The 26066-nt window shown below is 35.8% G+C and overlaps 1 pseudogene; it reads right to left on the reverse strand.

Annotated features, from left to right (window-relative positions):
• Nucleotides 1-8498: 8498 nt before the first annotated feature.
• Nucleotides 8499-19783, reverse strand: LOC100060498 (tyrosine-protein kinase CSK pseudogene; annotated as a pseudogene).
• Nucleotides 19784-26066: the final 6283 nt, after the last annotated feature.

The following is a 26066-nucleotide window of genomic DNA, read 5'->3' on the forward strand; positions in this document are numbered from 1 at the left end:
TTTGGTAACAGGCAGCAGACACTTCACACAGGTTTTCTCAGCCAAATTTGGGAAGCTTCTGTCATGAACCATTGTAAAGTGAACAATCAAATTTGGTCTTGGGGGACGGTTCTTTCGCACTGCCACCAGGTCTGTTTGCTAGACTAGTTGAAAGAAGAGGGGAAAGCCACAGAGATTAAAAGAGAAAGAAGATTTTGACTTTAGGCGCAGATTGCAAATTTTCCAGGTATTTCTCAAAACTCTATGCATTTGACTATCCTGCTTCAATCCATATTTTTTACTTAGTCCCTCTCTTTCAGAACGCCTAGGAGATTTAATTTAAAGGGAATGGTTCGGTGACATTCTGGCTCGGCTTTTTGTAGGATTCATTTTCTTTATGTTTCTGAATATGTCTGGGGTGGGGGCATTGTGTCTGTCTTAAAGTGCCATAGTCAGTTTGTTATTTATGGAATAAATTATAGTATTTTAAAATACAAAAATTATGATATTAAAGTAATATTTACTTGTTTTTAGTCTTATTTTTTCCCCTGAATTCCAAACATTAGGGAGTTCCTCTAAGTTGGAATATCTCAGAGTGTTAAATCAAATAAGATAAGTAAATGTTAAACATGTTAAATTGAAGATTTATAAAATAAATAAATAATTCATTTTGATTAAAATGCCGTCCATTGTATGCAGCCAGATTATTTCACCAAAATGATTTGGTAAGGACTGTGCACGATTTTGTGGACAGTGGGGCATCCCTGACAGAAGAAGGCTCATCTAGGACTATCCGAGTCAAATGGCACTTCTATTAAAAAAAATCCATGCTAATGCAACAATTTACAACTGTTATTTTCAAAGAAGAAGCACTCCTTAAAGATGTAAGACTGCTCCCGAGCCTGTAATCATCATCGGGAAAACTGTAGACCAAGGTGAAGAAAAACGTTTACTTCTGAAGGATAAGTAGAACTTAGAAACTTTTTCAATTCGTTTTTTAAAAATGATCTTTCTACCTCTGCTTCTAGTAAAATAAATTTTATTTTAGTGGAAATAAAATGGCATAAATACAATTTACTTTTCTGACATTTATGTGTTTGTTTTCTTTTTCCATTTAACTTTAGGGGAACTATAAAACTGAATTAGTTAGAAAACCACTCCTGTGTTTAAAAGTGTTTTCTGTGTAATTGGTGTGTATTTTACTGATATGAGATCACCATTAGTAATAATATTAGTAAATGTAGACCATCATTTATAGTTAAATCCTATCCCATTAACAATATGTAATCAGAAAATTATGACATTGGTAATGGAATAAATTTTATAAAACTATTATTATACTTCTCAAAAATGTACTTGAGAGGTAGTGTTAGAGCTTCCTTTCAAATCATGTCTGAAGGAGACAGGCACTGGATAGAGCTTCTCAAAAGAAGTCTGCATTTTTGCATTAAAAGTGTGTTGAATGAATGTTTAATATCTTTGTTAATAGTATTATCTGATTGGTTTCATTACATTTAAATGTTAAAACTTGATTTTTTTAAACAGCAATATCTTAAATTACCACTTTTCAAAATACTTTGAATAATTACTGCATCTGATCCTCAAGACAATGAAGGAGATGGAGTCTACAGTGATAGCTCCTTATAGATGAGGAAAATTAGTAATATCTGAGAGAGAGCTATCTCACAGCTATAAGTCTGAACCCCAACAAAATCCAACAGTTTTACAGTATACCAATATAGCAATGGTTGACTGGCCAGGGAATGATAGCTCAATATATGATATTTATTAAAAGTTTAAAAAAATGGTATGTGTTATATGTAATAAATATTGTATATCACAGACCAAAGAAAGAAAGAAACTATGGGTAACTAGTAACTTCCAGAGGAAAATTGCCTTCAGATTTAGATTATTTAAGCAAACCATCCAATCGAATCAAATCTAATCTTCAAAAAAGTATTTATTAAATGTCTACATGATAGTGTCCAATTAAAAATATTAAATGATGCAAATCAAACAACATATGGCATTAAGAAAAGTAGGAAATCTTTCTACACAGCTGATATCATTGGAAGATTAGCTTGGTCTACTTTGCTGTATAGAATGGAACTAGTGAAGTTTATATACACACACACAGCTGGTACAGAAGGAGAAGGAGAATTATATTTGTTTAACAGAAACCTGGTGGGTCATTTTGTATGTTGTATGTTGGCTATCAATGCACGACTGAAATGAAATAAAGCGGGCAAAGCAAGAGCTAAAATGCTCTGCAAAATATAGTGGGGAATAATTAGAGGTTTTAATGAAGAGATTTTAGTTAAAGATTTCCAGTGACTGAGGAAGGGAAGGATTTAGGGAGAATTTCGAGAAATAGAAGCACATCATAGTTGGTGGTAAATTGAGTTTAGGTGGAAAATCTTCCCATTTTTTCATTGGTGTTGAGTACATACCAAGTGCTAGGCACAATTATCAGCACTGAGAAAGCAGAAGTAAAGAAAACATACAACGTTCCTTAAAATCTACTGATGAGACATGTCCAGTGTTGGTCATAGACAACAGTTTCCTATGAAAATAGATGTCCAATTAGACATCTCTGCCACTTATTATTGTCTCTCTCTTACTCAGAAGCTCTTCACTGCTGCTTTGTACTAGCCTGTTGTTTTTAAGGCCAAGTCTGCAGTAAAATTTAACACTGCTATTTGTATGAGAGGTAATTTGGGGGAAAAAAAAGGATAAAAAACTTCACTAAGCTACAGTTTTAGATCTCAAGAGGAAGTAAGAGAAAAAGAGGCAGAAGAGGCCAAATTAGAATTTGACAAAGGAATTAGTTGGAATAGAAAATCATAGCAAAAGTAATTATGAGACTATCATCCCTGAATAGTCACAGAAATATTGGGAAAAGCAATGAAATTTTGTCAACAAATAAAATAGAATATGAGCATTTTTTAAAAAGATTAGGATGACTTTGGATGATATCTGGGTCCATATACTTCAAAGGATTGCAGTTAAGATGAAATAACAAAATGAATTTAAACAGTCTGGCACAAAGGCTGGCTTGTAGGTCAATAAAAAGGCAATGTCTCTTCTACTTGTGTCTTAACTCAAGTGACTGATAATGGGCCACAGAAATGATGAATACCCAGAAGTAATAGTGCTAATGTCCCAAAGTGAATGGATTTTATTATTTTCTTGTTACTAATTCTGTCACAATGACACAGATAGAACATAAGTGTTTGCAAGAGTATTAGAAAAAAGACACAAAAGCTTATATGAGATTTTTGGAGAAAAAAGGCTATCATTTACATTTCTAATAAATATTTTTCAATCTATAGTCTCACAATTGTGGATCTTGAGATACAAAATTAAAGCTTGCGTAAGAACCAATAAAGACAAATGCTCAAGAACATGGGTGGGTGTTCTCACATAAACTTTTACATCTAATTGTGCAATGTGACTGGAAAGCATGCAGCTTGCTAAGAATAATAGTAGTTCTGCAACTCGCAAATGGCAAGTTTTAAAATATTTTCAAAGGTGCTGCATTTGGTGATCAAGTTTTGCATGAAGCCGTCCCTCACTTTAAGGTTACGCAGTATATAGAATTACTGTGTAAATTATGACAGTGAATATGTTGTAAGAAAGTTCCCAGTGCTAATGTCTCAGATTGACACACACACACACACAAGCACAATATGTAAAACAAATTCTATTGTATAAAAATTAGAATATACAGATATAGTGGATGAGTGGGAACTTTCATATGAAACATTTGTTCTGTGATTTTGGGTTTAGGATTTTTCCTAGAGAAACAAAACAAAACAAAAAACCTAAAGTAAGAATACAAGAGATTATAAAAACCCAAAAGGAGATTCTTTATTTCTGAGGTCGTTGTCTGTATGTACTTGAGAAACAGTTGGCAATGAGATGAAAGCAGATATGAATCCTGAGCAATCTTCACGAAGGTTGAAACATGGTCTTTTCTAAGACTATATCGATAATATCATTTAATAGAAAAGGGAATTATTTTCAGTATCCCCAAGTGGGTCATTGTTAGAGAATAAAAATCAGAATAATAAAATCTAAGAACATGATCCCTTTAAACTTCAATGAGTGTAGATTTATATTTTTGTATTATCTGCTTAGATTTAAGCTTTCATATTACCTATTTTGTCTTTACACATTTTAATTAAGGTGCTCTGTTTAGGGCACATCATCAAGTATTTATTGATCGTCAAAAGTAAAATAATATTGGGGCTGGCCCCCGGGCTGAATGGTTAAGTTTGCATGCTCTGCTTTGGCTGCCTGGGGTTTGGTAGTTCAGATCCTGGGCACAGACCCACACGCTACTCATCAAGCCATGCTGTGGCGGCATCCCACATAGAAGAACTGGAATGATTTACAACTAGTATATACAACTACATACTGGGGCTTTGGGGAGAAAGAAAAAGAAAAGAGGAAGATCGTCAACAGATGTTAGCTCAGGACCAATCTTCCTCACCAAAAAAAAAGAAGAAAAAAGTAAAATAATGTTCAAATTTCTCCTAATAGTCTATTGGGACTGAAACTAGTCTACATATCAAGAAATACATGAACTGTATTTTCTTCTCAAGAACCTTCAAAATGATTTGTATATACTAGAATTTTTAAATACATTTAGATATTTAAAAATTAAAATGATCTTTACGAGTAATTAGATCTTCAAGTAGCCACAAGTGTCTTGTGTAAAATCAGATTTAAGACCATTTTAAGCTCAATAATTTCTTCCGAGTGTTATTAAGGTGTAACATTGTGCATTGTTAAAATATTTGCCACTCAATTATATATTATCTTAAATGCTAAATTAACATCAGAATGGTGTGAGCAAAGATTTACTTTAAATATGAGGTATAATCCAGTCCACCATGTTTCAAACCTGGGGGCACTGTTCACATTATTATCAATGTCTCTACTAGATTTGGGCAGTTCCCAGTCTCAAGGACAGACGATGCAAGCCTGTACATAATTCTAATATTAAGATCTTAAATATAAATATGGTAACTAGTGAATAACAAAAATTGCACCTAAATTTGGGAAGCTGGTTTAGTATTTGATAGGAACTACACTAAGAACTCAATATATATCATCTATTCAATCCTCTTAAAATCTAAAGGTGAGTAAAATATCTAGCATGCACATGAGAAGCAGTTGACATATATTCATTGAAAAAATGAATCTTTATGTTTGAACTAGGAAACTGAGGCTTGGAAGCTTAAGTAACTTTTCTAAGGGATTCAAACCCATTTCTTTCTGATTCCAAATTCATATCTTCTAACAATAGAAAATTTTAGTTGGCAGAGTTCCTACTTCAAATCCTAAATAACCGACAGATTGCAAAATTGTCTTTCCTTCTAGGTCTGAACATCTCTCATTTAACAGACAGACGATTCCCCTCATGGTCAGTCCAGATTTGCCCTAGTTGGCCTAGTCAGCAGAAAGCAGCCTATACTTGTGCTATTTATGATCAAAGTGGTACAATTGATACATATTTACAAATTGTCTCTAAATAATGTGACTCACTTCTTAAATATTCATTAAACCAATATTCGCAGAAACAGACTATTAATTTTGCAGACATTTTATGGGTAAATTTTTATAAGAAATAGGAATGAGTGAATTAATTAAATTCTTTCCATATTTTGTCTGACACAAAAATAAAATAAGTGCAGGTCTAAGTTTTGGTCCTGAAGATTTGAGTATTCTCTAAAACTCAGTAAGGTTAGCTTTACGTTTTTATAAGTAATACTTATTAGAGATTGTGTTTGCAGGGCTCCGAGATGACCTTCAGGATCAATGATTTGCTAAAAGGACTCAAAGAACTCAGAAAGGTTGTTATACCTACAGGTGTAGTTAATTACAGCAAAAAAAGTTACAGATTTAAAACAGCAAGTTAAAAGGTGCATAGGGTAGAGTCCAGGAGAGACCAGACATGAGCTTCCAGTTGTCCTCTCCCAGTGAGGTAAAGTGAAGAATTCCTAATTCTCCCAGCAATGATATATGATAACACATATGAAGTATTGCCAACCAAGGAAGACTCATTAGCCTTTGTGTTCAGGATTTTTATTGGAGTTGGTTAAGTAGGCATGGCTGACTATGCATGAGGCTGATTCTAGTTACTCACTGTCTAGCCCCTCCAAGGACAAACTAATATCATATGACCCAAGGCCCTCATCATAAATCACATTGCTAGTATAAGCAAAGTGGTATGGCCCAAGTACTCAGGTAAACAAAGACACTTTTATCAGGCAGCACGTTCCAACGGCTTATTGGTTATCTGTAGGAGTCAGGGAGGGCCAGACTTTTCAATGGAGTGAGCAAAGTTTGGACACCCAATCCTGATGAATTAATTCTTTACTGCACAGGGACAGAGCAATGGGTGAAGTAAAACGGACCAGCGTTAATCTTATATACAATACTTACAATGATATTCAAATGTAATATATTTTGACATCAATATCCACATTATCCAAATCATTAGCTTCCCTACCTGTCACCCCCTTCTCCATTTCTATATATTTCCTACTGAAGTCTGAAATTTCATCCATGTATGATTGGGAGAATTGTGCTGTGCCTCTCACATCGCAATTGAGAGATGTGTTCCCTTTGGGAATGGAGTTAGACAAAAAAGCCTTTGGGGGAAAGATGATGACTTGGAGGTGTCAGCAAAAAATAAAGACAGGAATAGTAGAGAAATTAAAATGCGATTCTAGAACTTATGACTAAAAACAGAGTTTTGAACAATCTGCATAAAGATGACAACTGAAGCTTAAAGACGCAGATACAAGTGGGTTGTCTAAAAGAGAAAAGTGGTTGGAAATTATTGCTGTTTTTTTTCTTTTGTGTATTTCCTATTTAATTTATTTGAGGTAGACTTCAAGATTGAAATCTCTCCAAATGTTGCTCTAGTAAATCTTGGCGCCGTTGTTGTAAATGTTGCCGTCTGTTGCCCCACAGAGGAGAACTTGCCCTCATTTGAGCAGTTGCTTCTGTGCAGCTTGGTTGTTTCTAGTTGGGGACTCTCCCTATAACTCTGAAAATGTTTACCTTGATTACATGCACAAAGTTATAGGGCTTAGATATTACATCTGCATACATGCGTACACACGAGAGAATATATGTTCTTAGTCGTTTCTGTTCAATCATAATGTACATTTCAATTTCTCTACTATATTCATGATGTAGTATCCTACTTAGTTTTCCAAATTTCAGTTTCCTAGAGTAGCTCTATTAAACACAATTCTGTCAGTGACAATAATAACTACAATTGTGGGAAGTCGTTTTTGTGCTAGGCACTAGTTTAAGAGCATAACCTATTTTCTCACATGCTGCTGAGAAAACTGATATAAAGTAGGGAATATTGATATTTTTTTTTTTCATGTGAGGAGACTGGACTTTAGATAACTTAAGCTTATAGCTAAAGTCCCAGTCTGGTCCTGGGCTGAAATAGGACTCAAACCGAGGTTTTCTGATTCCAAAGTCTTTCACGTCAACACTGATGCTGTATTCAGTGTTATTTCTTAGGCCAGAGTCTCCAGTGAAAATTTCACAGCCCTTCTGCAGGCTGATGCAGATACTGATGCCTCTACTATCAAGAAAAATGTGTCAGAAAACACATCTTTGTGAATATATATGCTTAGTTTGCCTAATAGATATCAAAAGTCTCTGAGATAGTACAATTCTGATTACTAATCTTTACCTATTTGCTCACTCTAATCATGTCAACAAATAATATCTTGTATGCTAATTGATGCATGCCAGTGTTTATCCTAATGATATATGTTCACATATAGTTTTCTTTTCCTCATGGAGTGGTTTATTTTGATGCCATCTTACAAGGTAGGTGGGTGGGCAGCAGCCATACCTGAACCCCAAGCCCCTGACAGCCGGGACAGACATCTGCCAGGGATGCACGCAAATAGTGCAACATGGTCAAGAAGAAACAGAGGGAGACAGAGACAACACCGGACACAAAATATGGAATGAGGAACAAGGCTGGGGTGACAGGTCCCTAGAGAGGGCGGTGGTCTCCCTACCCTTGTGGACAGGACAGGAAAAATAAGATTCCTACTTCTTGTAAAATGCTCATTTGCTGGGCACTTTCTTTCTCACCTTGAAAAATAAAATCTAAACACATGGAAAAGAATCTCAAAAAAGGAAGGGAATAAACATCAAAGAAGGTGAGAGATGGGAGGCCAGGGGGAACATGACCATGGTAGGAGGCATCTGCCTCCTGCTCCTCAGCCTCCTCCCTTCTTAGTCCTTTCTGTGGGCCTCCAGAAGCCCCACAGGTGGGTCCATGAGAAAAGTTACCAGGCCCAGGCAGGTTCACGTGGGGAGGGAGGGGGGAGGGATGGCAGAGGGGACACAGGTTGGGACAACGGAAGCCCACCCACTGACCCACTGGGCTCAGTGAGTGGGAGCACCAGGTCCACAATCTATCCAGGTTCAGTCCCCACATGCCCATGACCTGGGTGGATGCTGGCAGTCTACAGGTGCAGCACATGGGTTTTGATGTACTTGAGCTGTTCTAGGAGCTGCAGGAAGGAGGCCTGCGAGGCGGCGTCCAGGTGCCAGCAGTTCTTCTTGATCTTGCAGACTATAGGCGGGCAGTCGCCGGGGATGGCCATCTTGTAGCCCTTCTCCACCTGAAGGACGATGTCCTTCGGGGGAATTCTTGGATGAGGCACTGCCCTAAGGAGTAGATTTCCCAGAGAAAAATTCCGAAACTCCATACATCAGACCTGGTGGAGAATTTCTTTTCCCTCAGGGTCTCAAGGGCTGTCCACTTGACTGGCAACTTGCCTGTGTCTGGAGACGGTCCTTGACCTTGGCCACGCTGTCCTCGGATACCAGCATGGCGCCGGCAGCAAGGCCCCGGTGTACGAAGTTGTTGCTCTCTGGGTACTTCATGGTCTCACGGAGGTCTAGTGAGAATTTGAGGAGAAAGTCTCTGCCCAGCACCTACCAATCCAGCAACTGCCGGTAATCCACCAGGCTCCCCTTGGCCATGAACTCAGTGATGATGTAAAGGCCACGTTTCTGCGCCGTGATCACGCCCAAAAGCTGTACCTGGTTGCTAGGATGAACTTGTGCCATGACCAAGGCTTCAGCCAGGAATGCTTGGGCAGTAGTGTCGTTCCTAACGTAATTGACAGAGACTTTGTTCCCTCCACAACAGCTCAGCATCACGTCTCCAAAGTCCCCCTTCCCAGTGATCTGCAGCAGCTTCAGGTCCTTTATGTTCAGCGTCCAGCCTCTGAGGAAGAGCTCATCCTGGACCTCCTCTGTGCCCTCCATGACCTTTGGCTTGATGAGGCAAGTACAGATTTCATCTGCACCTGAGGTGTAGTGCTCCACCAGCTGCATGAGGCTCTCGAAGTACACCTCCTCACTAATGCTGAGCTTGCTGTTGTCGTACATGATGCTGTAGTGCTCCACTTTGCCTTCACAGTTCACAGACAGCGTATAGTCCCCAGGGTAGTTGATGCTCTCCCACACCAGGAACAGGCCTGTCTTGGGACAGGCACAGAAGTGGCCCCTATCAGAGGCCCGGACTGGCGCTGTCCGTGGTGCTGATTCTGGTGCTGCAGCTCAGCTGGGGCCACCTCCAGGGACTTGCTGCAGGTCAGTGAGGGGGCTGGCAGCGGGGCGGAGGCCCTCCCCCTAGGCCACCACCCAGGAGGTGGCCTTGTTGGTTTTGTTGTCTTTTTAACTGCCTTCTGGTGATCCTTTTTTATGTTTAAACTGTGTGTGCTGGGACACTACTGAGGTTTTATACTAGTTTTTCCTTCCTTCCTTCCTTTCTTTTTTTGTAAGAGAGTTGCATCTATCATACCTCTAGAGTCCTTACTGGTTAACCTGGCCTGTGCAAAGGCCTAGCTGGGACTGCTCTCCTCCTAGCTTCAGCCTACTCTGTAGCGGCCTGTCCCTGAGAAGGAGCCATCATCCTCTCTTGGGTTGGCCATATGGCAGACAGTGAGGGGAGTGCTGGTCACACTCCAGTGTCTGTGACGCCTACAGCAAAGCAAAAATCTGAAAGAGTAGATTTCAGAAGAGTAGGGAGAGCATAATAAAATATTGGTTTTCAAGAAAAAAATTTACATATTATATTCTATTTACTTATCTTTTCTATAAGTCAAGTTTCCACGATGGAAATAAATATTTGAAGACACATTTCATATATAACAATATATATACATATATAAAATACATAACAAGGGATAAAATCTGAGTATAAAACTGAATTGAATTTCCTCAAATATCATGAAGTAAACTATGAGGAAAATTTAGCTTATCATGAATATTTGGAAAGATTACCAAATGAATTCTGTACTTGATCTTTAGATGGATGTCTTGAAAATGTAATTTGTACGTCATAGTTATGTGTTAATATAGGTCTAATTCACCTATAGGCAGGAAATTTGAGATTTAAGCTAATTCTTATCATAGAATTATTAAAATCTCCTTTCTTAAGAATGGCTATTATTAAGGAGAAGTTAAACTTTAATCCAGAAGAAAAACTCACAATTTTAAATGTAGTAGTTTAAAGCTCATTAATTGAGCAATAGAACTTCATTAATTTATTCAGTAAAATTTTACTGACCATTTACTACTGGCCAAGTTTAATGCTTAGTTAGGAGAATAAAATATGTACATGAGATAATTCCTGATCTCAGCAAGCTAATAGCAAATTCAAGAAGACATACAGGTTCCCGAAAATCTCAATTGAATATGATGAGTGTTGGGGATAAAACAAGGTCTTAAATTATCTCAAAGAAGAGGAGTCAAAATCAGCAAGTTATTTTTTCTAGCTTTATTGAGGTATCATTCACAAAGATTGTGTATATTTAAGTTGTACAATGTGATGATTTGATATATATATATACATTGTGAAATAGTTACCACAATCAAATGAATTAACACATCCATCACCTTATATAGTTACCTGTGTGTGTGTGAGACACACTTAGGAAATTTCACATATACAATACAGTATTATTAATCATGGTCCCCATGCTGTACTTCAGATCCTCAGAACTTATAATTGAAAGTTTGAACCCTTTGACTAAGTTATTTGAAGTGGCCAATTTAGTCTTTGTTATATATTCTCTTTTGTATGGAGATTTAACAGTTATTTTATATCTAATTTGTATCTGTTCATATTCAGAATCATTTCATTAGTTTTTTCCCCTCCTCGAATTGCATAAAAATAAAAGAAATAAGTTAACATTTTTCATGAATCAAGCCTGATATGGTAAGGTAGACTTCCTTCTCTTATAGGCTCCCCAAAAGCCAGAAAAGTGAAAGGTGATGAGCTGGGGTGAAAATTACAGATAGATATATTGTCAGAAGAATTTCTCATTCATCTCTATAGTTTCAAATACTCATTTTTTCTAAGTCCTTTTTATCTGCCATTTAGCAAGAATCCAATTACTGAGCATGAGCCTACTGCCTCATAAATAACATCCTCTTAGTTTTCCAATCACACAATTCCAATTCTGTATTTTGTCAGCAAAAGTCCTGTTTTTAAAAATAATAGTTCGGCCATCTGCTTACCCATATGTGCTACACATCACTGAATGTTAGATTCTCTGCAAGTTTTATAGACAGTACCACAAATCTTGAATGTGTTTTCTTTCATAATTAGCATTTTACAACCACGTTAAATTGATCACAGGTAAACTGTTTCATTTTGGCACATTATTTTGATTGTAATCAAACTACTTGCTAGAAAGTGATTTTGTAGCCAATATATTTCAGTTATAAAGAGTTTTCTTTCCTCTTTTATAGCAGATACATTATTTTAAAGGTCACACTTGTCAGACCTATAAACTAAATCCCAGACTTGCAATGTAAGGCATCCCTCAAAGGATCCATCAGTGTTTACACTGGGGTGAAAAATGTTATCTTAGCAGTTCCATCAATTTCAGTGACTGATGATGTCATTTGCAATCTCTACAAATGACTCCTACCAAATGAAAGGAAAAACTGCTTGCTCAGGGATTCAGTTTTCAGTTTTCATGTTCTCATAAGTCATATATATATATATTTGACCATTCCCTTTTCCTAAAAAACAAGATAAACTGGAAATAGGTGTAGAGTGAAATCTGAAGCTACCATATCACTTCAACTGAGAAACTGTCCTATTTGTGGATGAATTAGGGAAATTTAAATTCTCTTGGAAACCCACCAAACCCAGACTTAAGTGCTTTTGAACCCCATTTACAGGAATAAGACCTTTCAACTCTTGTTTTCATGGTTAAAATGTAAGTTGAGTGATTACACATGAAATGTGCAACAAAATAGTTGCAGTCTACAAATTTGTGATGCACAGATTTTTTGCTATCATTCAGCTATAATAAGTAGATTCCTCTTTCTTTTATGTTTTGACCTGTGAGTGCATGAGTGTCAGCTTCTGGCTACCAACTTGTGAGATTGATTTTTTTTCCCTTCTTTCCAAAGCTTTGCTTTTTTGTTGATTCCTTTTTCCTAGAGATTTATTTAAATTTTATTTTCACAAAATTGGGAACTGTGCAATGTGTATATTTCTCATTGGTTTCTTAACTAGACTTACTATCCTGCCCCTTTACATAGTACAGATAGGTAAGAAAAAAGTTGAAATTTTTCCAGGTTTCACTAACAACCTTCATGGCACAATTTTGCCTTGGTGCTAAGTGCCCAGGGTTCCTGCTTTCACTTTAAAATTGTCTCTCCTCTGTGAATTTCCTGTTGTTTCTAGTCACTGATACAATTCAAATAGTACCTTCTTATCCCCCTTCCAGTTTTTCATGATTTCAATTGTTTTTATTGGGATAGTTGTTTATAGTTCTTATTAGTCATAGTGCCTTAAAACAAGGACTGAGTGAGTAAAGCTGTTTCTGAGAGGGATTTATTATAAGATTGTAATTTACACATTCTTGACATTTTTTCACAGTTAAATTAATAAAAGTTTCTTAGTATTTACAAGCTCTCTCAAATGTGAATTTAAAGGGACAGCCTAATGGAAAAGCTTATATAACAACTTGTTGTCTTAGCTGCTGAGCTTTCTTAATAGATCTAATCATAGCTGGATTATAAAAAAAAAATTAAGGACTCTTAGTTCCTGAATGTATTCTGGTGCTACATATAGGGAAACTGAGGACAATTATTATAATAAAATTTTTCTAAGCTCATATATCTAGCTAATGACAGTGAAAGGACTCAGTTCAGAACTTTTGACATCCAGTTATTATTCTTTTCACTAAGGCTAGCTTAAACTTATTGCATAAGCACTGTATTTTGCATAAGCACTTTGAAAAAAAATAGTTATCTTATTTAATCTTGAAACCAAAATAATAGCTATGAAGCAGCAGCAATTTTATTCTTATTGTGAAGATAGGGAACTGGGTCTTGAAGAGGTTAATATTTGTCTTCCCTATATTCATCTCACAGAAGAGTAACATGAATAGCATTACTATCTATTGCTAAATTCCCTAAAAGCATATGTTTGGTGTGTGTTAGTGTGTGTGTGTGTGTGTGTGTGTGTGTGTGTGTTAATGGCTATATTTATAGTCTGTCCTATTATATGCCTAAAGGCTCTTAAGAACCATGTAATTAAAAAGTCAGTTTGTGGTGATGAGGTTTAGGCTTACAAAAGAGTCTTAAGGAACTCTAGGTTTATTCTAATTAAGTGAACTACCAGGGTGCTAAATGAAATTCTATGCATGGCCAACTCTCTTTGCTTTTGCATGGAGTTATATTTGTGGCTGGAATATTCTGAGGATGAATGTTAAAAGCCCTTGTGACACCTAGACCCTCTCCAGAACCATTTTTTGAAAACACTCTGCAGTTTGGCAGCCGCTTTGCAACCTGGGAGTGCATTTTAATTGGCATCACACAACTTTATGACTGAGAGATTTATTCCTCTCTCCTCGAGTTCCCTCCCCTCTTTTAGCCTATTAGTTGAAATGTTTGAGTTAATATTATAGGCATTTCCCATTATAAACTCTTTGGGGCCATAATGCAACGAAATGTTCAGTTTTCCTCCAGAAAAAAGGAGTCTAAATCAGGCTCTGCCAAAAAATGAAAGTTTTGTTAAGTTTTAAATTTCATTTTTTTGTTTTGTCTCTTCGTTTCGATCTCTGTCTACTATTTTTTGGCCAATTTGACTCAATAAAGTTGAGAGAAAATTTGTTTTGATAGACATGCTTTGCCAATATGTGCATGTCAGTAAAATTTTCAGAGAAGAAATGTCTTCTGGATTTCTCTCCATAGCTCAGACAATTGGAGGCTTTCAGCTATTTTTAAGTAAACATTTTTGCTTCTTTCCCAGAAAGAGTAGCTCACATGGTCTGTGACATACCTGTGTTTTTTAAAAGGCCAACATCTCTTCCATTGTTCTCTGGATTGATCTTTAATAAAATGCAAAATATAAAGTGGAAGTGTAGTGATTAAGAACCTTGGCTTTGAAGTCAGATACATCTAAATTTGAATATCAACTCTGCCTTTTGTCTCTGGCTTTGGATTAATTACTTGTCCTCTTTTAGGTTTAGTTTCTTCATCAGTAAGTTGAGGATAAGAGTATTAAGAGTGAATGAATAAATGAAAAGTAAAAAGCTTAGCATAGTGCCTGTCAGATATCTATATATGCATATATATATAGAAACATAATGTTATATTTAAATTAACAGTAGTTAATTATTACAATAAAATAACATAATAGAAGTGTAAATAATACTGTAAGCCATGAGCTGAAAAGAAATGAGCTTTAGAGGAATTGCCCCACTTTGAAAGAACTAGGAAGAGAATCATACATTTGTGGTATCTCGGATCTGGCATTTGGCTATTAAATAGTAATTAAAGAAACTTACAGGTGGAGGAAAATTTTAAGAATAACTGTGGTTAATTAGTAGTTTCAAATAGAAAATAACATGCACTTTAAACCTTTAAAGTGCATGTTATTTTGTGAATGCAAAATAAGAAAGAAATTACATTTAATTCATCACATTTTATGAAGAATTTTAATGCATTTTTATTATATCATTTGATATTCAAGTAAATTTGAGGGCCAAAAATATCAATGTGCTTTTTTTTGGTGAGCTGGGATATTAGTTAGATCAGAAGTAAAATAAAATAAAATCACGATTAATGGAAATGCTTTAGGCCTCTGGTGTTTTAGTTTAATTGTAACACACCCTGGTTCTTAAATGCAAGTTTAACTACAAAACTATTTTCCCTCTGTGATTGTATTATTTCTGATACATCCTGTTATATTAATTGGAAAGAATAGAATCATTTGATAGAGAATGCCAGTTCTAAATATTATATAAGATTTTGGAAAGTGATAGAGGCTAAATTAAAGATACGTGCACCCCTAGAAATCCTTTGGATATTATATTCCATTGCTTTCTAACAAATCTCTCATAAAAGATAAACTGTACAAAACAGAAAATACTGAATTAAGTGCAAGATACTCATAATCAGAGTCTCACTGGTTTTGATTTATTAATCTAGTTGTTTTTAAATTATATCTATATACAATTTACATGCATATATATGTATGTATATATAAATTATATGTATATGTTTATACATATGTATATGTGTATACATATATCTAAGTATTTGTATATGTATAGTGTATATATATACACACACACCAAAATGTATATATAATACAAACAGATTGATCACAACTATACATTGTATTACAACTAATAACTGAAAAAAACATTAACAATTTTTTTACACAGAGCTCTTTCTTAATTTCCAACGAAACCCTGATTTTAAAAACAAATTAGTCACTTTAGTCTATATTATAAAAGTATGTCAAAAGACACTAAAAAGGCTTTTCAGTTTTATTAGACTTCCCACCAGTTCTCAGCATCACAATGTAAATTAGAATGTATTGGTTACCTTTATGTGCTTATAAAATATGAAGATAAGAAATAAGACGTGGTTTCTATCATTTAGATTTTTACCATTTGGTTGGAACGGATTACATATATGGAGCCATAAGCTTCCCTAGTAAATAACAAATGATGAGAGTTATATTTTGTTGTGCAAATGGAGTATTTGCATTCGAGAGGATATGGGTAAAGCATCCTTACAAAAGACAGGATTAATGAAAGAAACCTACAGAAAAAGGGAAAAATTGAGTTAGGAAAGATACACCAGTATTTGAATGAAAAAAAAATAAGAAAGCTGGTTTATGTGAGGAGAATAGAAACAATTTAAAAAAAAAATCATGTTAGAGGAAGAAATGACCATGGCCTAGTCCTGGATCAGCTAGAAACTGTTCTTACATTCCTAATTAAAAGTATTATGTGATTGAGGAGTAATGAAAAACATAGAGTGAAAATTACAGAGGGAACTACAAGGTAGACAGTGTTCCTCAAAAGTGTTGCAGAATACTACCAGCATCCTTGCCATATGCTGTTTTTCACAATGTATATTCCTGGTCCCTACTCCAGAGCTACTGAAACATTTCCTAGCAGTTAGTCCCAGAGACCTTGAACTGTTAACACTGCCCCAGGTATTCTTCTTCATCCTAAAATTTGTGGTCTTTATTACGAAACATTCCAAAAGCCAGTCTAAAAATTTATGCTTCAAGTGGTAGGAAACATGTAGTAATTGTTTCAATATTTATTTGGCTATACATTTGGAATGAGATAAATAAAACAAATTATATTGATAAACTTATGACTTCACATGAAAGGAAACTATGATACAATTATATTTTGTGCTCATAATCCATATCTCAAGAATCACACTGGTTTTTGCACAGTGCTCTATGAGATAAATATTTAGAAACTAGCATTTACCCAAAAGAGTATGACTATAATGATAAAAATCCCTTGTCTTTATATAACTAATTTTTCAGGAACTTCTGAATCAATTATTGTTGTTGTTGCACGTTTACAAAAAATGAGATGCTTGGAAGACCTATTGTATTGAAAATGAAAGCACAGATTCTTGTGGAAATAAGTCAGATCAAGTTTATAATATAGGAATCCATATGTAAAAATATATATCTGCTTCTCTGCTAGAAATTACTAATAGCACTTTTAGAGACATAAATGAATTAAATTAGTTATTAAGGATTCATCTGAAACACATTTCACATACCAAAAACAAATCTTTGAAGTCCTGAATTCTCTCTCCATGCACTCATCATATTGTCATTAGATCTCATATTCCACATTAGGATCAAAGAATTAATTTTGTGTTGATGTACATGTTAGGATAATAGACAGTTAATATCCACAAAGACAATTATGTATATGTTAGATATTAGGTTTTTGTTTTCTGAATCACTTATATCTCTTACACTTGTATGTTTTCTATATTTTTGTCTCTTCCTCCTCCATTATGAATATTTTCTTATGACCTTTCTTCTAGGTCATTAACTCTATCTTCAGCTGTGTCATATGTGTTTTTAAAATAATCCATCCATTTATTTCTTAGTTTTATTTACTCTACATTTCAGTTCTAGTGACTCTATTTTTTTTGTATATTTCATTTTGGGGCTAAATTCTTATTTTTTTCTTTTATTTCCTTTATCCCTTAATAAAGGTACTTATTTAATGTATTTTTCTATTGCATGTAATGTACCTCTTCCACCTTTTTTTGATGCTCAATCTTTCTTCTCTTAGATATTATGTTTCTATCTGATAAAGAAAAATTATTTTAAACTCTGAGAAGTATTAGTAATTTCATTTTTCAAAAAAATTTAAAGCTTGTCTTCTATTCTATAGCGTCCTTGCAATTCTATCTATTTTTGTCTTACTCTTACTCTCAGAGTATACTCTTATGGAATTCTGACTCTTAGGGAGTATTTCTCTGGAATCATAATCCAGTTCATAGGAATTTACCAGGATCTCCAAATCCAGGGCGCTGGATTCCAATCTTTGTACAGCTAACTCCACAAGGTTGTCTAAAGTAACGTGCAGTTTCTTAACGTTGAAGCCATCTCTTCTGAAAATGACACATGCCCCTAGGATAAAATCAGACTCAAATGCTGTCCTCACCTTTTCAGGTTTTCTTTTTTTGGATCTATCAATTATTCATAATCCATAACTCATCTTTGGCTTATTAGCTCTGTGATATCTTTACATCTTTTAAAAATATTTTGTTCTGTGGAAGCAAGAATGAGTTTTTTGTTTTGCTCATTTTTAAATCTCCTAGATCTAAAACAATAAAAATAACCAACATTTATTACATGCTTAACATGTCATAAGCAATGTTCTAATTTATTTCTAGCAAAATGATTGTGAGATAATTACTATTATGCCTATTTTACCTACAGGGAAATTGAAGCTTGGAAACTTTAAATTACTTGCTCACAATTGCATAGGTAGCAAATGGCAAAGTCAAGATTTGAACCTGGATTCTGACACTAGAAACCAAAACCTTAACCACTGCAATATAAATTGAGAGCATTGTGGTTTGCAACAAGATCTCTTGAATAAACTAATTTAAAATTTAATTTCATGCATTTATTCTTCCCAAGTTGAAAATTGTTCTAAACTCAGAATAGTCTTTTTTTTTTTTTTTTTTTTTTGGTGAGGAAGATTTGCCCTGAAGTAACATCTGTTGTCAATCCTCCTCATTTTTTTGCTTGAGGAGGATTAGCCTTGAGCTAACACCTGTACCAATCTTCCCCTACTTTGAGTGTGGGATGCCTTCACAGCGTGCCTGGTGAGTGGAGTAGGTCCACACCCAGTATCCCAACCCGGAAACCCTGGGCTGGTGAAGCAGAATGCATGGAACTTTAACCACTTGGCCACTGGGCCAGCCCCAATAGTCAGTTTTAAGAGCAAATTTTTCTTTAAAAATACGTATGATTCTTATGTGTTGCCATGGAATAAGTTTAGAACCCTGAATTGGAGATCACAGAAATTGATTCTCTATAATAATCTAATGAATTTATCTAACACTAAAGTAAAAAAATGCCATTTCATGTCACAATCTTTCATTCACAGAGATGTGAAAAAGTACCATCATTAGAAGTTAAATAAGCAAAATTAATTTGATCCCAACTGGTGAATGACAAGGTGGTGAAAGTTGATGATCATTTGAATGCTGATCTTTGACTCTTGAGCCCCATAAAATTTCATCCTCAGGTCTCCCAGTTGGTTAATAATTATGGATGATGTCTCCAGTTTTCACGGCTTTTGCTAGGTAATGAACTGTGTGTGTCTATGCCTGATTCATGTTGATTCCCTTGTCAGTTATATGTCATTCCGAAAAGGCCTTTGATCCCTGAGCATTCTTTTTTGAAGTTGGCTATCAGCAAGGAGATCTTGAATGCATTGTGCTCAGGACAGAGGTTTAAAACAAGAGGTGAAGTTCAACAAGTCCTTTTCAAATGTTAAGAGAGGTTGATGGATTAACTGCTTATGGTCCTGCTTCTGATTTAGAATAACATTTTTTCCTCAACACACACCAGTTTCAGTTGTGAATAAAAAAAGAAGGTGATTCAGAGCTCTTTTCCTTAAAGTCACAATATTAAAAAAAGTGTTTTAGTTGATATCACATAGAGTTTTCATGGAACAAACTCTTCAAATGTGGTTTAACTTGACCAAATGCTAACAGCTATTTTCCCTAAGGGCAGAAGAAGAGATCTGGGGATTGGGGGCAGAGGGCAAAAGGTACATCAAAGATCATTCCGACAATAGTTGACTTTGAGCTAATCAAGTCCAGGTGGCCCCAAATTATTACTCAAGTCCCAAATGTCACGAAAATGTGGCCCTAGCACTCACTTTGATGCTAAAGTATAGAGCCGATCCATTCCAGGATTTCTTTCCCTTTGGACTCAGCCTCCAGAATAAATTATCTATCTTCACCTCAGAAAAGTAAGCATTAAAAAAAATTCTGACTCTGCACATGTCACTGACACTAAAATATCTATAAATCAGTATCTGGTGACATAATGAAAAAAAAATTTTAGCTCTGTGTCCCATTCGTCAAGGGGCCAGATGTCTAGGCTAAAATATTTTTTCTCTTACAAACGTTTTTCTTTCAAATACCAAAGATTGGTCATTTTGATAATTCTCACACACTTCTAAAATATAGAAACAACTGAAATTTGCAATTCTATGTGGAGTTTTAGGTATGTACTTTAGTCAAGAAACCATTCCATCATTTCATTAAGAAATAGCTCTTAAGAGAAATCAGGGTTGTCTTTTGGGAAGACTGTTTGGTAATTGTATGAAGCTAAGTATATTAGGATGCAACCTGTAAAAGCTAGTTAATGACTATTGATATGAAAGATCTTGAAATGCCAGGTATGACATTTATCCCACCTAAATAGCAAAAGAAACATGATTAAAATATTGTTTATCTTAGCAATCAATTAATAATGAGAATTATTTATGTCTGAAAATATGGCAGAGTTGTAAAGAAGTAAATAATAAGAAGGGCATGTTAAGTAAGGGGAGGGAAATACATGCCAGAAAACATGGCCCGTATAAGTCTTTAGGAAATGGGTCATTGAAATGTTCACAATGGTCCCTATCCAGGATAAAGTCTCAATGTCTTTTCCTAATAAGGTAGATATATTTTAAACAACTATCAACAAAATAGGTTAGAAAACCTGCCCTAAAATCAAAATTGAGATAATCTTTCTTCCTCTAAGATGCCTTCTAGAGTTAGAAAGGATGGAGTAAAGGTCAGAAAACAGGTGAAGAGGGAGCGCTCTGGAGTCAAACCAATGCTGTTTGAACTTTGCCTCCACTAATTTCTAGCTGTGCTGCTGTGGTCCTCTTATTTTGGCTCTCAAGGCTCTATTTTCTCATCCTAAAAAAGGGAATAATAATTAATCCTATTTCATAGTAAATTCACAAAAAGATAACCAATATTATCCAAGAGAATATGGATTAATTAACATATTGAGACAAAGAGAGTCTTCAAGTTATAAATAATAAAGTTTCGGTTGAGGAGGAATTATATTCCTGTTTTTGCCACAAAAGTAAAGGATCCTAATCACTTATACAAAACCTTGGTTTTAATGTCTTTCAGAAATAGTTTGGGCAAGCACTCTAGATTTAATATTTTTAAGTGATGTGTTTAAATTTTCATGTTAAGTGGGTTAATACAGATCACAAATAGGCTTCCAGCAGCTCAAGGAAGGTTTAGACTTAAGAATGAGTTAGTTCCAAATCATGTAACCTGGCTTTCAGAAGTTTGCAAATTTCCAAATTTCACATAAATCCAAATTTGGATTTCTAAATTTCATGATTATCCACAAATGAACCAATCCACCTGCAGATAATTTATAGCTAAAGTGTGTATATTACATTGCTTTAAGCTTCATGATGGCATAATTAAATTGTTTCATAGAAAAGTTAGAGAATCCAATGGCAATCCACATGCTTGAGATTATTATCTCGGCAAAGCAACATACCTGACCTGAATGAGTAGAGCTAGTTTGCTGAGTTTTTGTTGGAGCTTGATTTGAATCACTTTCCCCTCTTCTCCCCTTTCATATCAGAGAGAATTGTCACAAGAAGTGTTACCAGCCACTGTCAAAAATCATCACAGTACATGCTTCTTTCCTCAGGAAGAAATAACCATTCCTTGCTGGTGATGAACAGAGTAGAGACTAAGGACTCAGCACTAATTCCTGGTTATTGTCAAATCTTAAAGTGATGGTGAAATTCAAATTCATCTTTGAAAGTGGAAAGAGAAGGTAGTAGAAAATAAATGTGGTATATATTGACAAATGCATCATTTGCTCTGTATTATAGGACTTTTAGGCATAAAGTAGTCAATGAGACCGACAGAATCTACTTTGTAGAGGTTTATATAATGGAATGATAAAACTTCAGAAGTCAAACTTAATCCTCAAATATTCCACAAGAGAAGTTCATCTCCCCAAAAATCTCTTGGTATTGATTTCAAAATAAAATTAGACATCGGAGAAGGCATGCAACTATAACCTATAAATATCTTTTAGTTACAACTGAGTCAATAAAAAATAAAATGAATGATTATTATATTTGAAATATGTACAGTTATAATTTCCCATTCTTTACTGATTTAGGCTAAAATAATTTTGGTTAATGTCAAAGATATTTTATGTTATTAAAGTATTTTGATGAGTACTTTATTCTTGCATAGATCTCACAAATTCCTACCTTTTCCCTCCACCATTCTCTTAGTGACTCTGTGTCCTATCCTGCATTGCTCCTCTTGACAGTCAAATGTTTGGAATGTCCTCCTTGTCATTAGGTTTCATTTAAAGATTATCCCTATTCCCTAAAATGTCCTTTCAGCCCTCTATCTCCGTTGAAAACCCTTGGAATTAATTTTACCTCAGTAAGTCTTCATTGCAGATCGTGTTTTTACAGACTATGTTTTTAGAATAACTTGTTTATACTTTTTGATATCCGTTTGTTTGTGTCTATATTTCCAAGTAGACTGTGTTTAATTTTGATCATTGTATCACAGTAGCACATAACATAGGAGACTGCTCAGAGGTGCAAACAACCGTTAGTTAAATTTATTGTTCAATTGTCTTATTAGACCAATTTCTAGAAAATTGTTAAGGTCTCCATAGCCCATATGAATAAAATCAGAACTCAACTGAGAAAAATTCAATGAATGGTTATAAGAACATATGTTATAGAAAGTAAAAAGCCTGATGAGAGAAAAGATGCCCAATTCAACTGTTAGCAATAGTGCATTCGTATTCTACACTGTGTGGAGTTCCTGTTACAGAAGTTAGCGAAGGAATTTAAGGGATGTCACATGAGAAGCAGCTGATCCAAGCACGAGAGGGTAAGAGAAGGATACCCCTAAGCTGACACTGCAAAATGAGAAGGAGTTAATTGGAGGAAAGAGCAATTAGGGCTGGGGTGTCTGGTGGGGATGTTTCTGTACTGCTTAACCATTGTCTCATGTAACTCATCCAGTTTCTAGCTTAGGCTGTGATATTTTATGAAGTAGATAGCTATTCAAATTAGTGCTGATGAAAATAATCCATTACCAATCTATAAATGAAAATTTGGGTGAGTTTATTCTGAGCTTAAATCTTAGGATTATAACCCGGGAGAGTCTTTCCACAAAGGAACAGAGCACTCCAAAGAAGTGGGGGTACACAGGGCAGTTATATACCCTCAAAGAGGGTGTTTCACATATGATTGAAATGTCCCTCCCACAATAGTCACAAGATTGCCCTGTTGGCACAGTACTTGATGGACACAGCAGGTAGTGGGTTTGCTATCTTGGTGGGCCCAGCAGGAAGCAAGTCTATTGTCTCAAGCTGGGCGGTCACAGGTGAGCGCAGCAATCAGTTCCTAGCCTAAGGAAAGATACTTAATCTTTAAAGAGACGCCAACGTTGGGAGGGGGAGAGAAGTTGCACCTTTATCTCAAGGGCCTTTTGCTCTTGCCATAGGGAATCTCTAAAGCAGATATACAATGCATGCTCAACGGCCTTGGTCAGGCCCTTTTGGAAAGACAAGGTCAGGCCGAATTAGGTTTACACCAAATGGCTTCCTCATATATTCCAGTATATCCTATTACTTGCCATTTTTATTTGTAATTAGTTTTAATTATAATGCATTAATATATCCTTTGATTTGTCTCCCTTACTGCTCTGATATAGTAATCTTAACTCCAAATCAATTATATATATATAATGAAATATATATATACACACATAATATATTTATATATGTAGAAGGCCTGCAGCAGGAGCGAAGAGATGTAGCTATACCTAATATGGTACATGATTTTTTTTTTCAAAAATTGGCACCTGCACTAACATCTGTTGCCAATCATTTTTTTTTCCTTCTCTCCATAGTCCCCCAGTACATAGTTGTATATTCTAGTTGTGAGTGCCTCTTGTTGTGCTATAGGGGACGCCACCTCAATAAGACCTGATGAGCGGTGCCATGTCCATTCCCAGGATCTGAGCCGGTGAAACCCTGGGCCGCCAAAGCAGAGCACGTGAACTTAACCACTCGGCCATGGGGCTGGACCTGGTACATGATATTTTAAGAGGTTTATACGTTCTCAAGAATTTAGTTTTGCTTTGGTTTTGTTTAATGGGTTAAGTCAAATACTCACCCATCTTGAAACTCTGAAAGGTGAGCTATTTATCCTCCCCTCTCCCTGTCCCCAGGAGTTTATATATGCTGCTGGGCTTTTTATGACACTGGGAGAGAAATGGCAGAAAACTAAAGTGATATTCACTTTTAGAGTCTAGTATGGTAGTCTTTGTAAATAACTTTCTCTGAATATCTAAGCAAACTATTTTCATGGTGATGGAGAGGAATCATTTTTAGGTAAGGAATTCCTTCCATGGGTTTCCACTGCCCCAGTTAACACTGGTTAACTAACTTGAACCTTCTTACCATATCCCAGTGGAGGAGAAGCAGAGCTCTGAGAAATCTTAGATTCATCTTGTTGCAAGGTTATTAGATCCATTTTCACACCTTTTTAACTCTAAAGAATTTAAGGAATGAGATAATGACAGTGTTTACCTCATGGAGCTGTTTAGTGGATTAAATGTGATAATGGATGCAAGGTGGTTATCACTATACCTGGCACATACTAAATGTCCATAAGGCTAGTTGTTGCTTTATGCATGCATTAAATGTATAATCTGTAGGGACCTGAAATTGGCCACCCCAAGATATGTCTCTTTGGCATCAGGATTATTTGAGGCTGATTGCTTTTGATAAAGTGGGACAGGGAAGGAGGCTCTGAGGAATGGAACTTGCCCTTTGTTAGGACACATTTACATTTGTAAGGTAAATCTCTATCTGTATAAGATGCCTCCCTCTGTGTACCAGGAAAAAGAAAGGAGATGACATTCTCTCTAGAAACTCTTAATCAATACCAAAGGCAAGGACTTAAATCTGCAATTTATTGTGCTTATCTGGTAACCTCCTGTAACTAACTTCCCTCCCCCTCCCAATGTTGGCATTTCTTTAAGGATTAAGCATCTTTCCTTAGGCTAGGAACTGATTGCTGCACTCACCTGTCACACTCAGCTCCAGACAATCGACTTGCCTCCTGCTACGCACACCGCAATAGCAGACCCACTACCTGCTGTGTCCATCAAGTGCTGTGCCGACAGGGCAATCTTGTGACTATTGTGGGAGGGACATTTCAATCACATGTGAAGCACTCTGTTTGGGGGTATATAACCACTATGTGCACCCCACTTCTTCGGTGCCCTTTCTTCCTTTGGGAAGAGAGGTCCTGGGCCATGGTTCCTCATAGAGCTTTGTTTAATTTTCTCTTGCTATTCTGTCTCATGTGAATTTAATTCGTTCTCCAGCCAGACGAACCCACATTTGGGAAGAGGAAATGTCTTCCTCCCCTACAAATCCTAGGGGTTTTTTTAAAACAATCTTCTCAGCAAGAATATCTTGCTTTGGAGTAAAAATATACAGAATGGAAGAAGAATCAGGAGAAAGAATTAAGAGCTGATGCTTTAGAGAATTTCTAACCATCATTATATACATGATGGGATAGGTGAAGCAGGTTATGACACATTTGAACTCATTCCAGCAGTGGTGACCCTTTCTCAGACCCAGATGTTTAAATGACTGCTCAATGGGGATGTTTGCGATTATAAATATGTTCCATCTGCTGCTACCGTCTGCCTGCTCTTGAGAGGTGTAAAATCACCCACTGCACTCGGCATCAGCAGCAGTCCACATCCCATTCCACAGCAAAATTAAAGGGTGACCGGAAACTTTCCTTGTGGTAAAGCCTTTCAGCCTTAGCCTAAAGAGAATAAATGAAGGTCAAGGCAATCATTTTGTTAATGTGCTATGGGACAGGAGTCCTATGGGAAATATTTTATGATTTAATTGTGAGATGTATTTATCCAGGTAATCATAAACAAAAATGAGAGTGCGTTTAAATTTTCAACTCTAGAAACCTGAAGGCATGCTTGCGACACTATGCAGAACAGAACCCTTCTCTTCAAATGTACTCAGCTGCAAGTATTTAAAATCTTAGGAAAACAGATTCTTACAGCTTGAATATGTAGTACTAAGAAGAGTAGTATTAATATGGAGTAATATCATTAACAGTAATGATGTATTCAGTTTA

This window comes from Equus caballus, chromosome 24 (genome assembly GCF_041296265.1).
Source record: "Equus caballus isolate H_3958 breed thoroughbred chromosome 24, TB-T2T, whole genome shotgun sequence".
Lineage (NCBI taxonomy): Eukaryota > Metazoa > Chordata > Mammalia > Perissodactyla > Equidae > Equus > Equus caballus.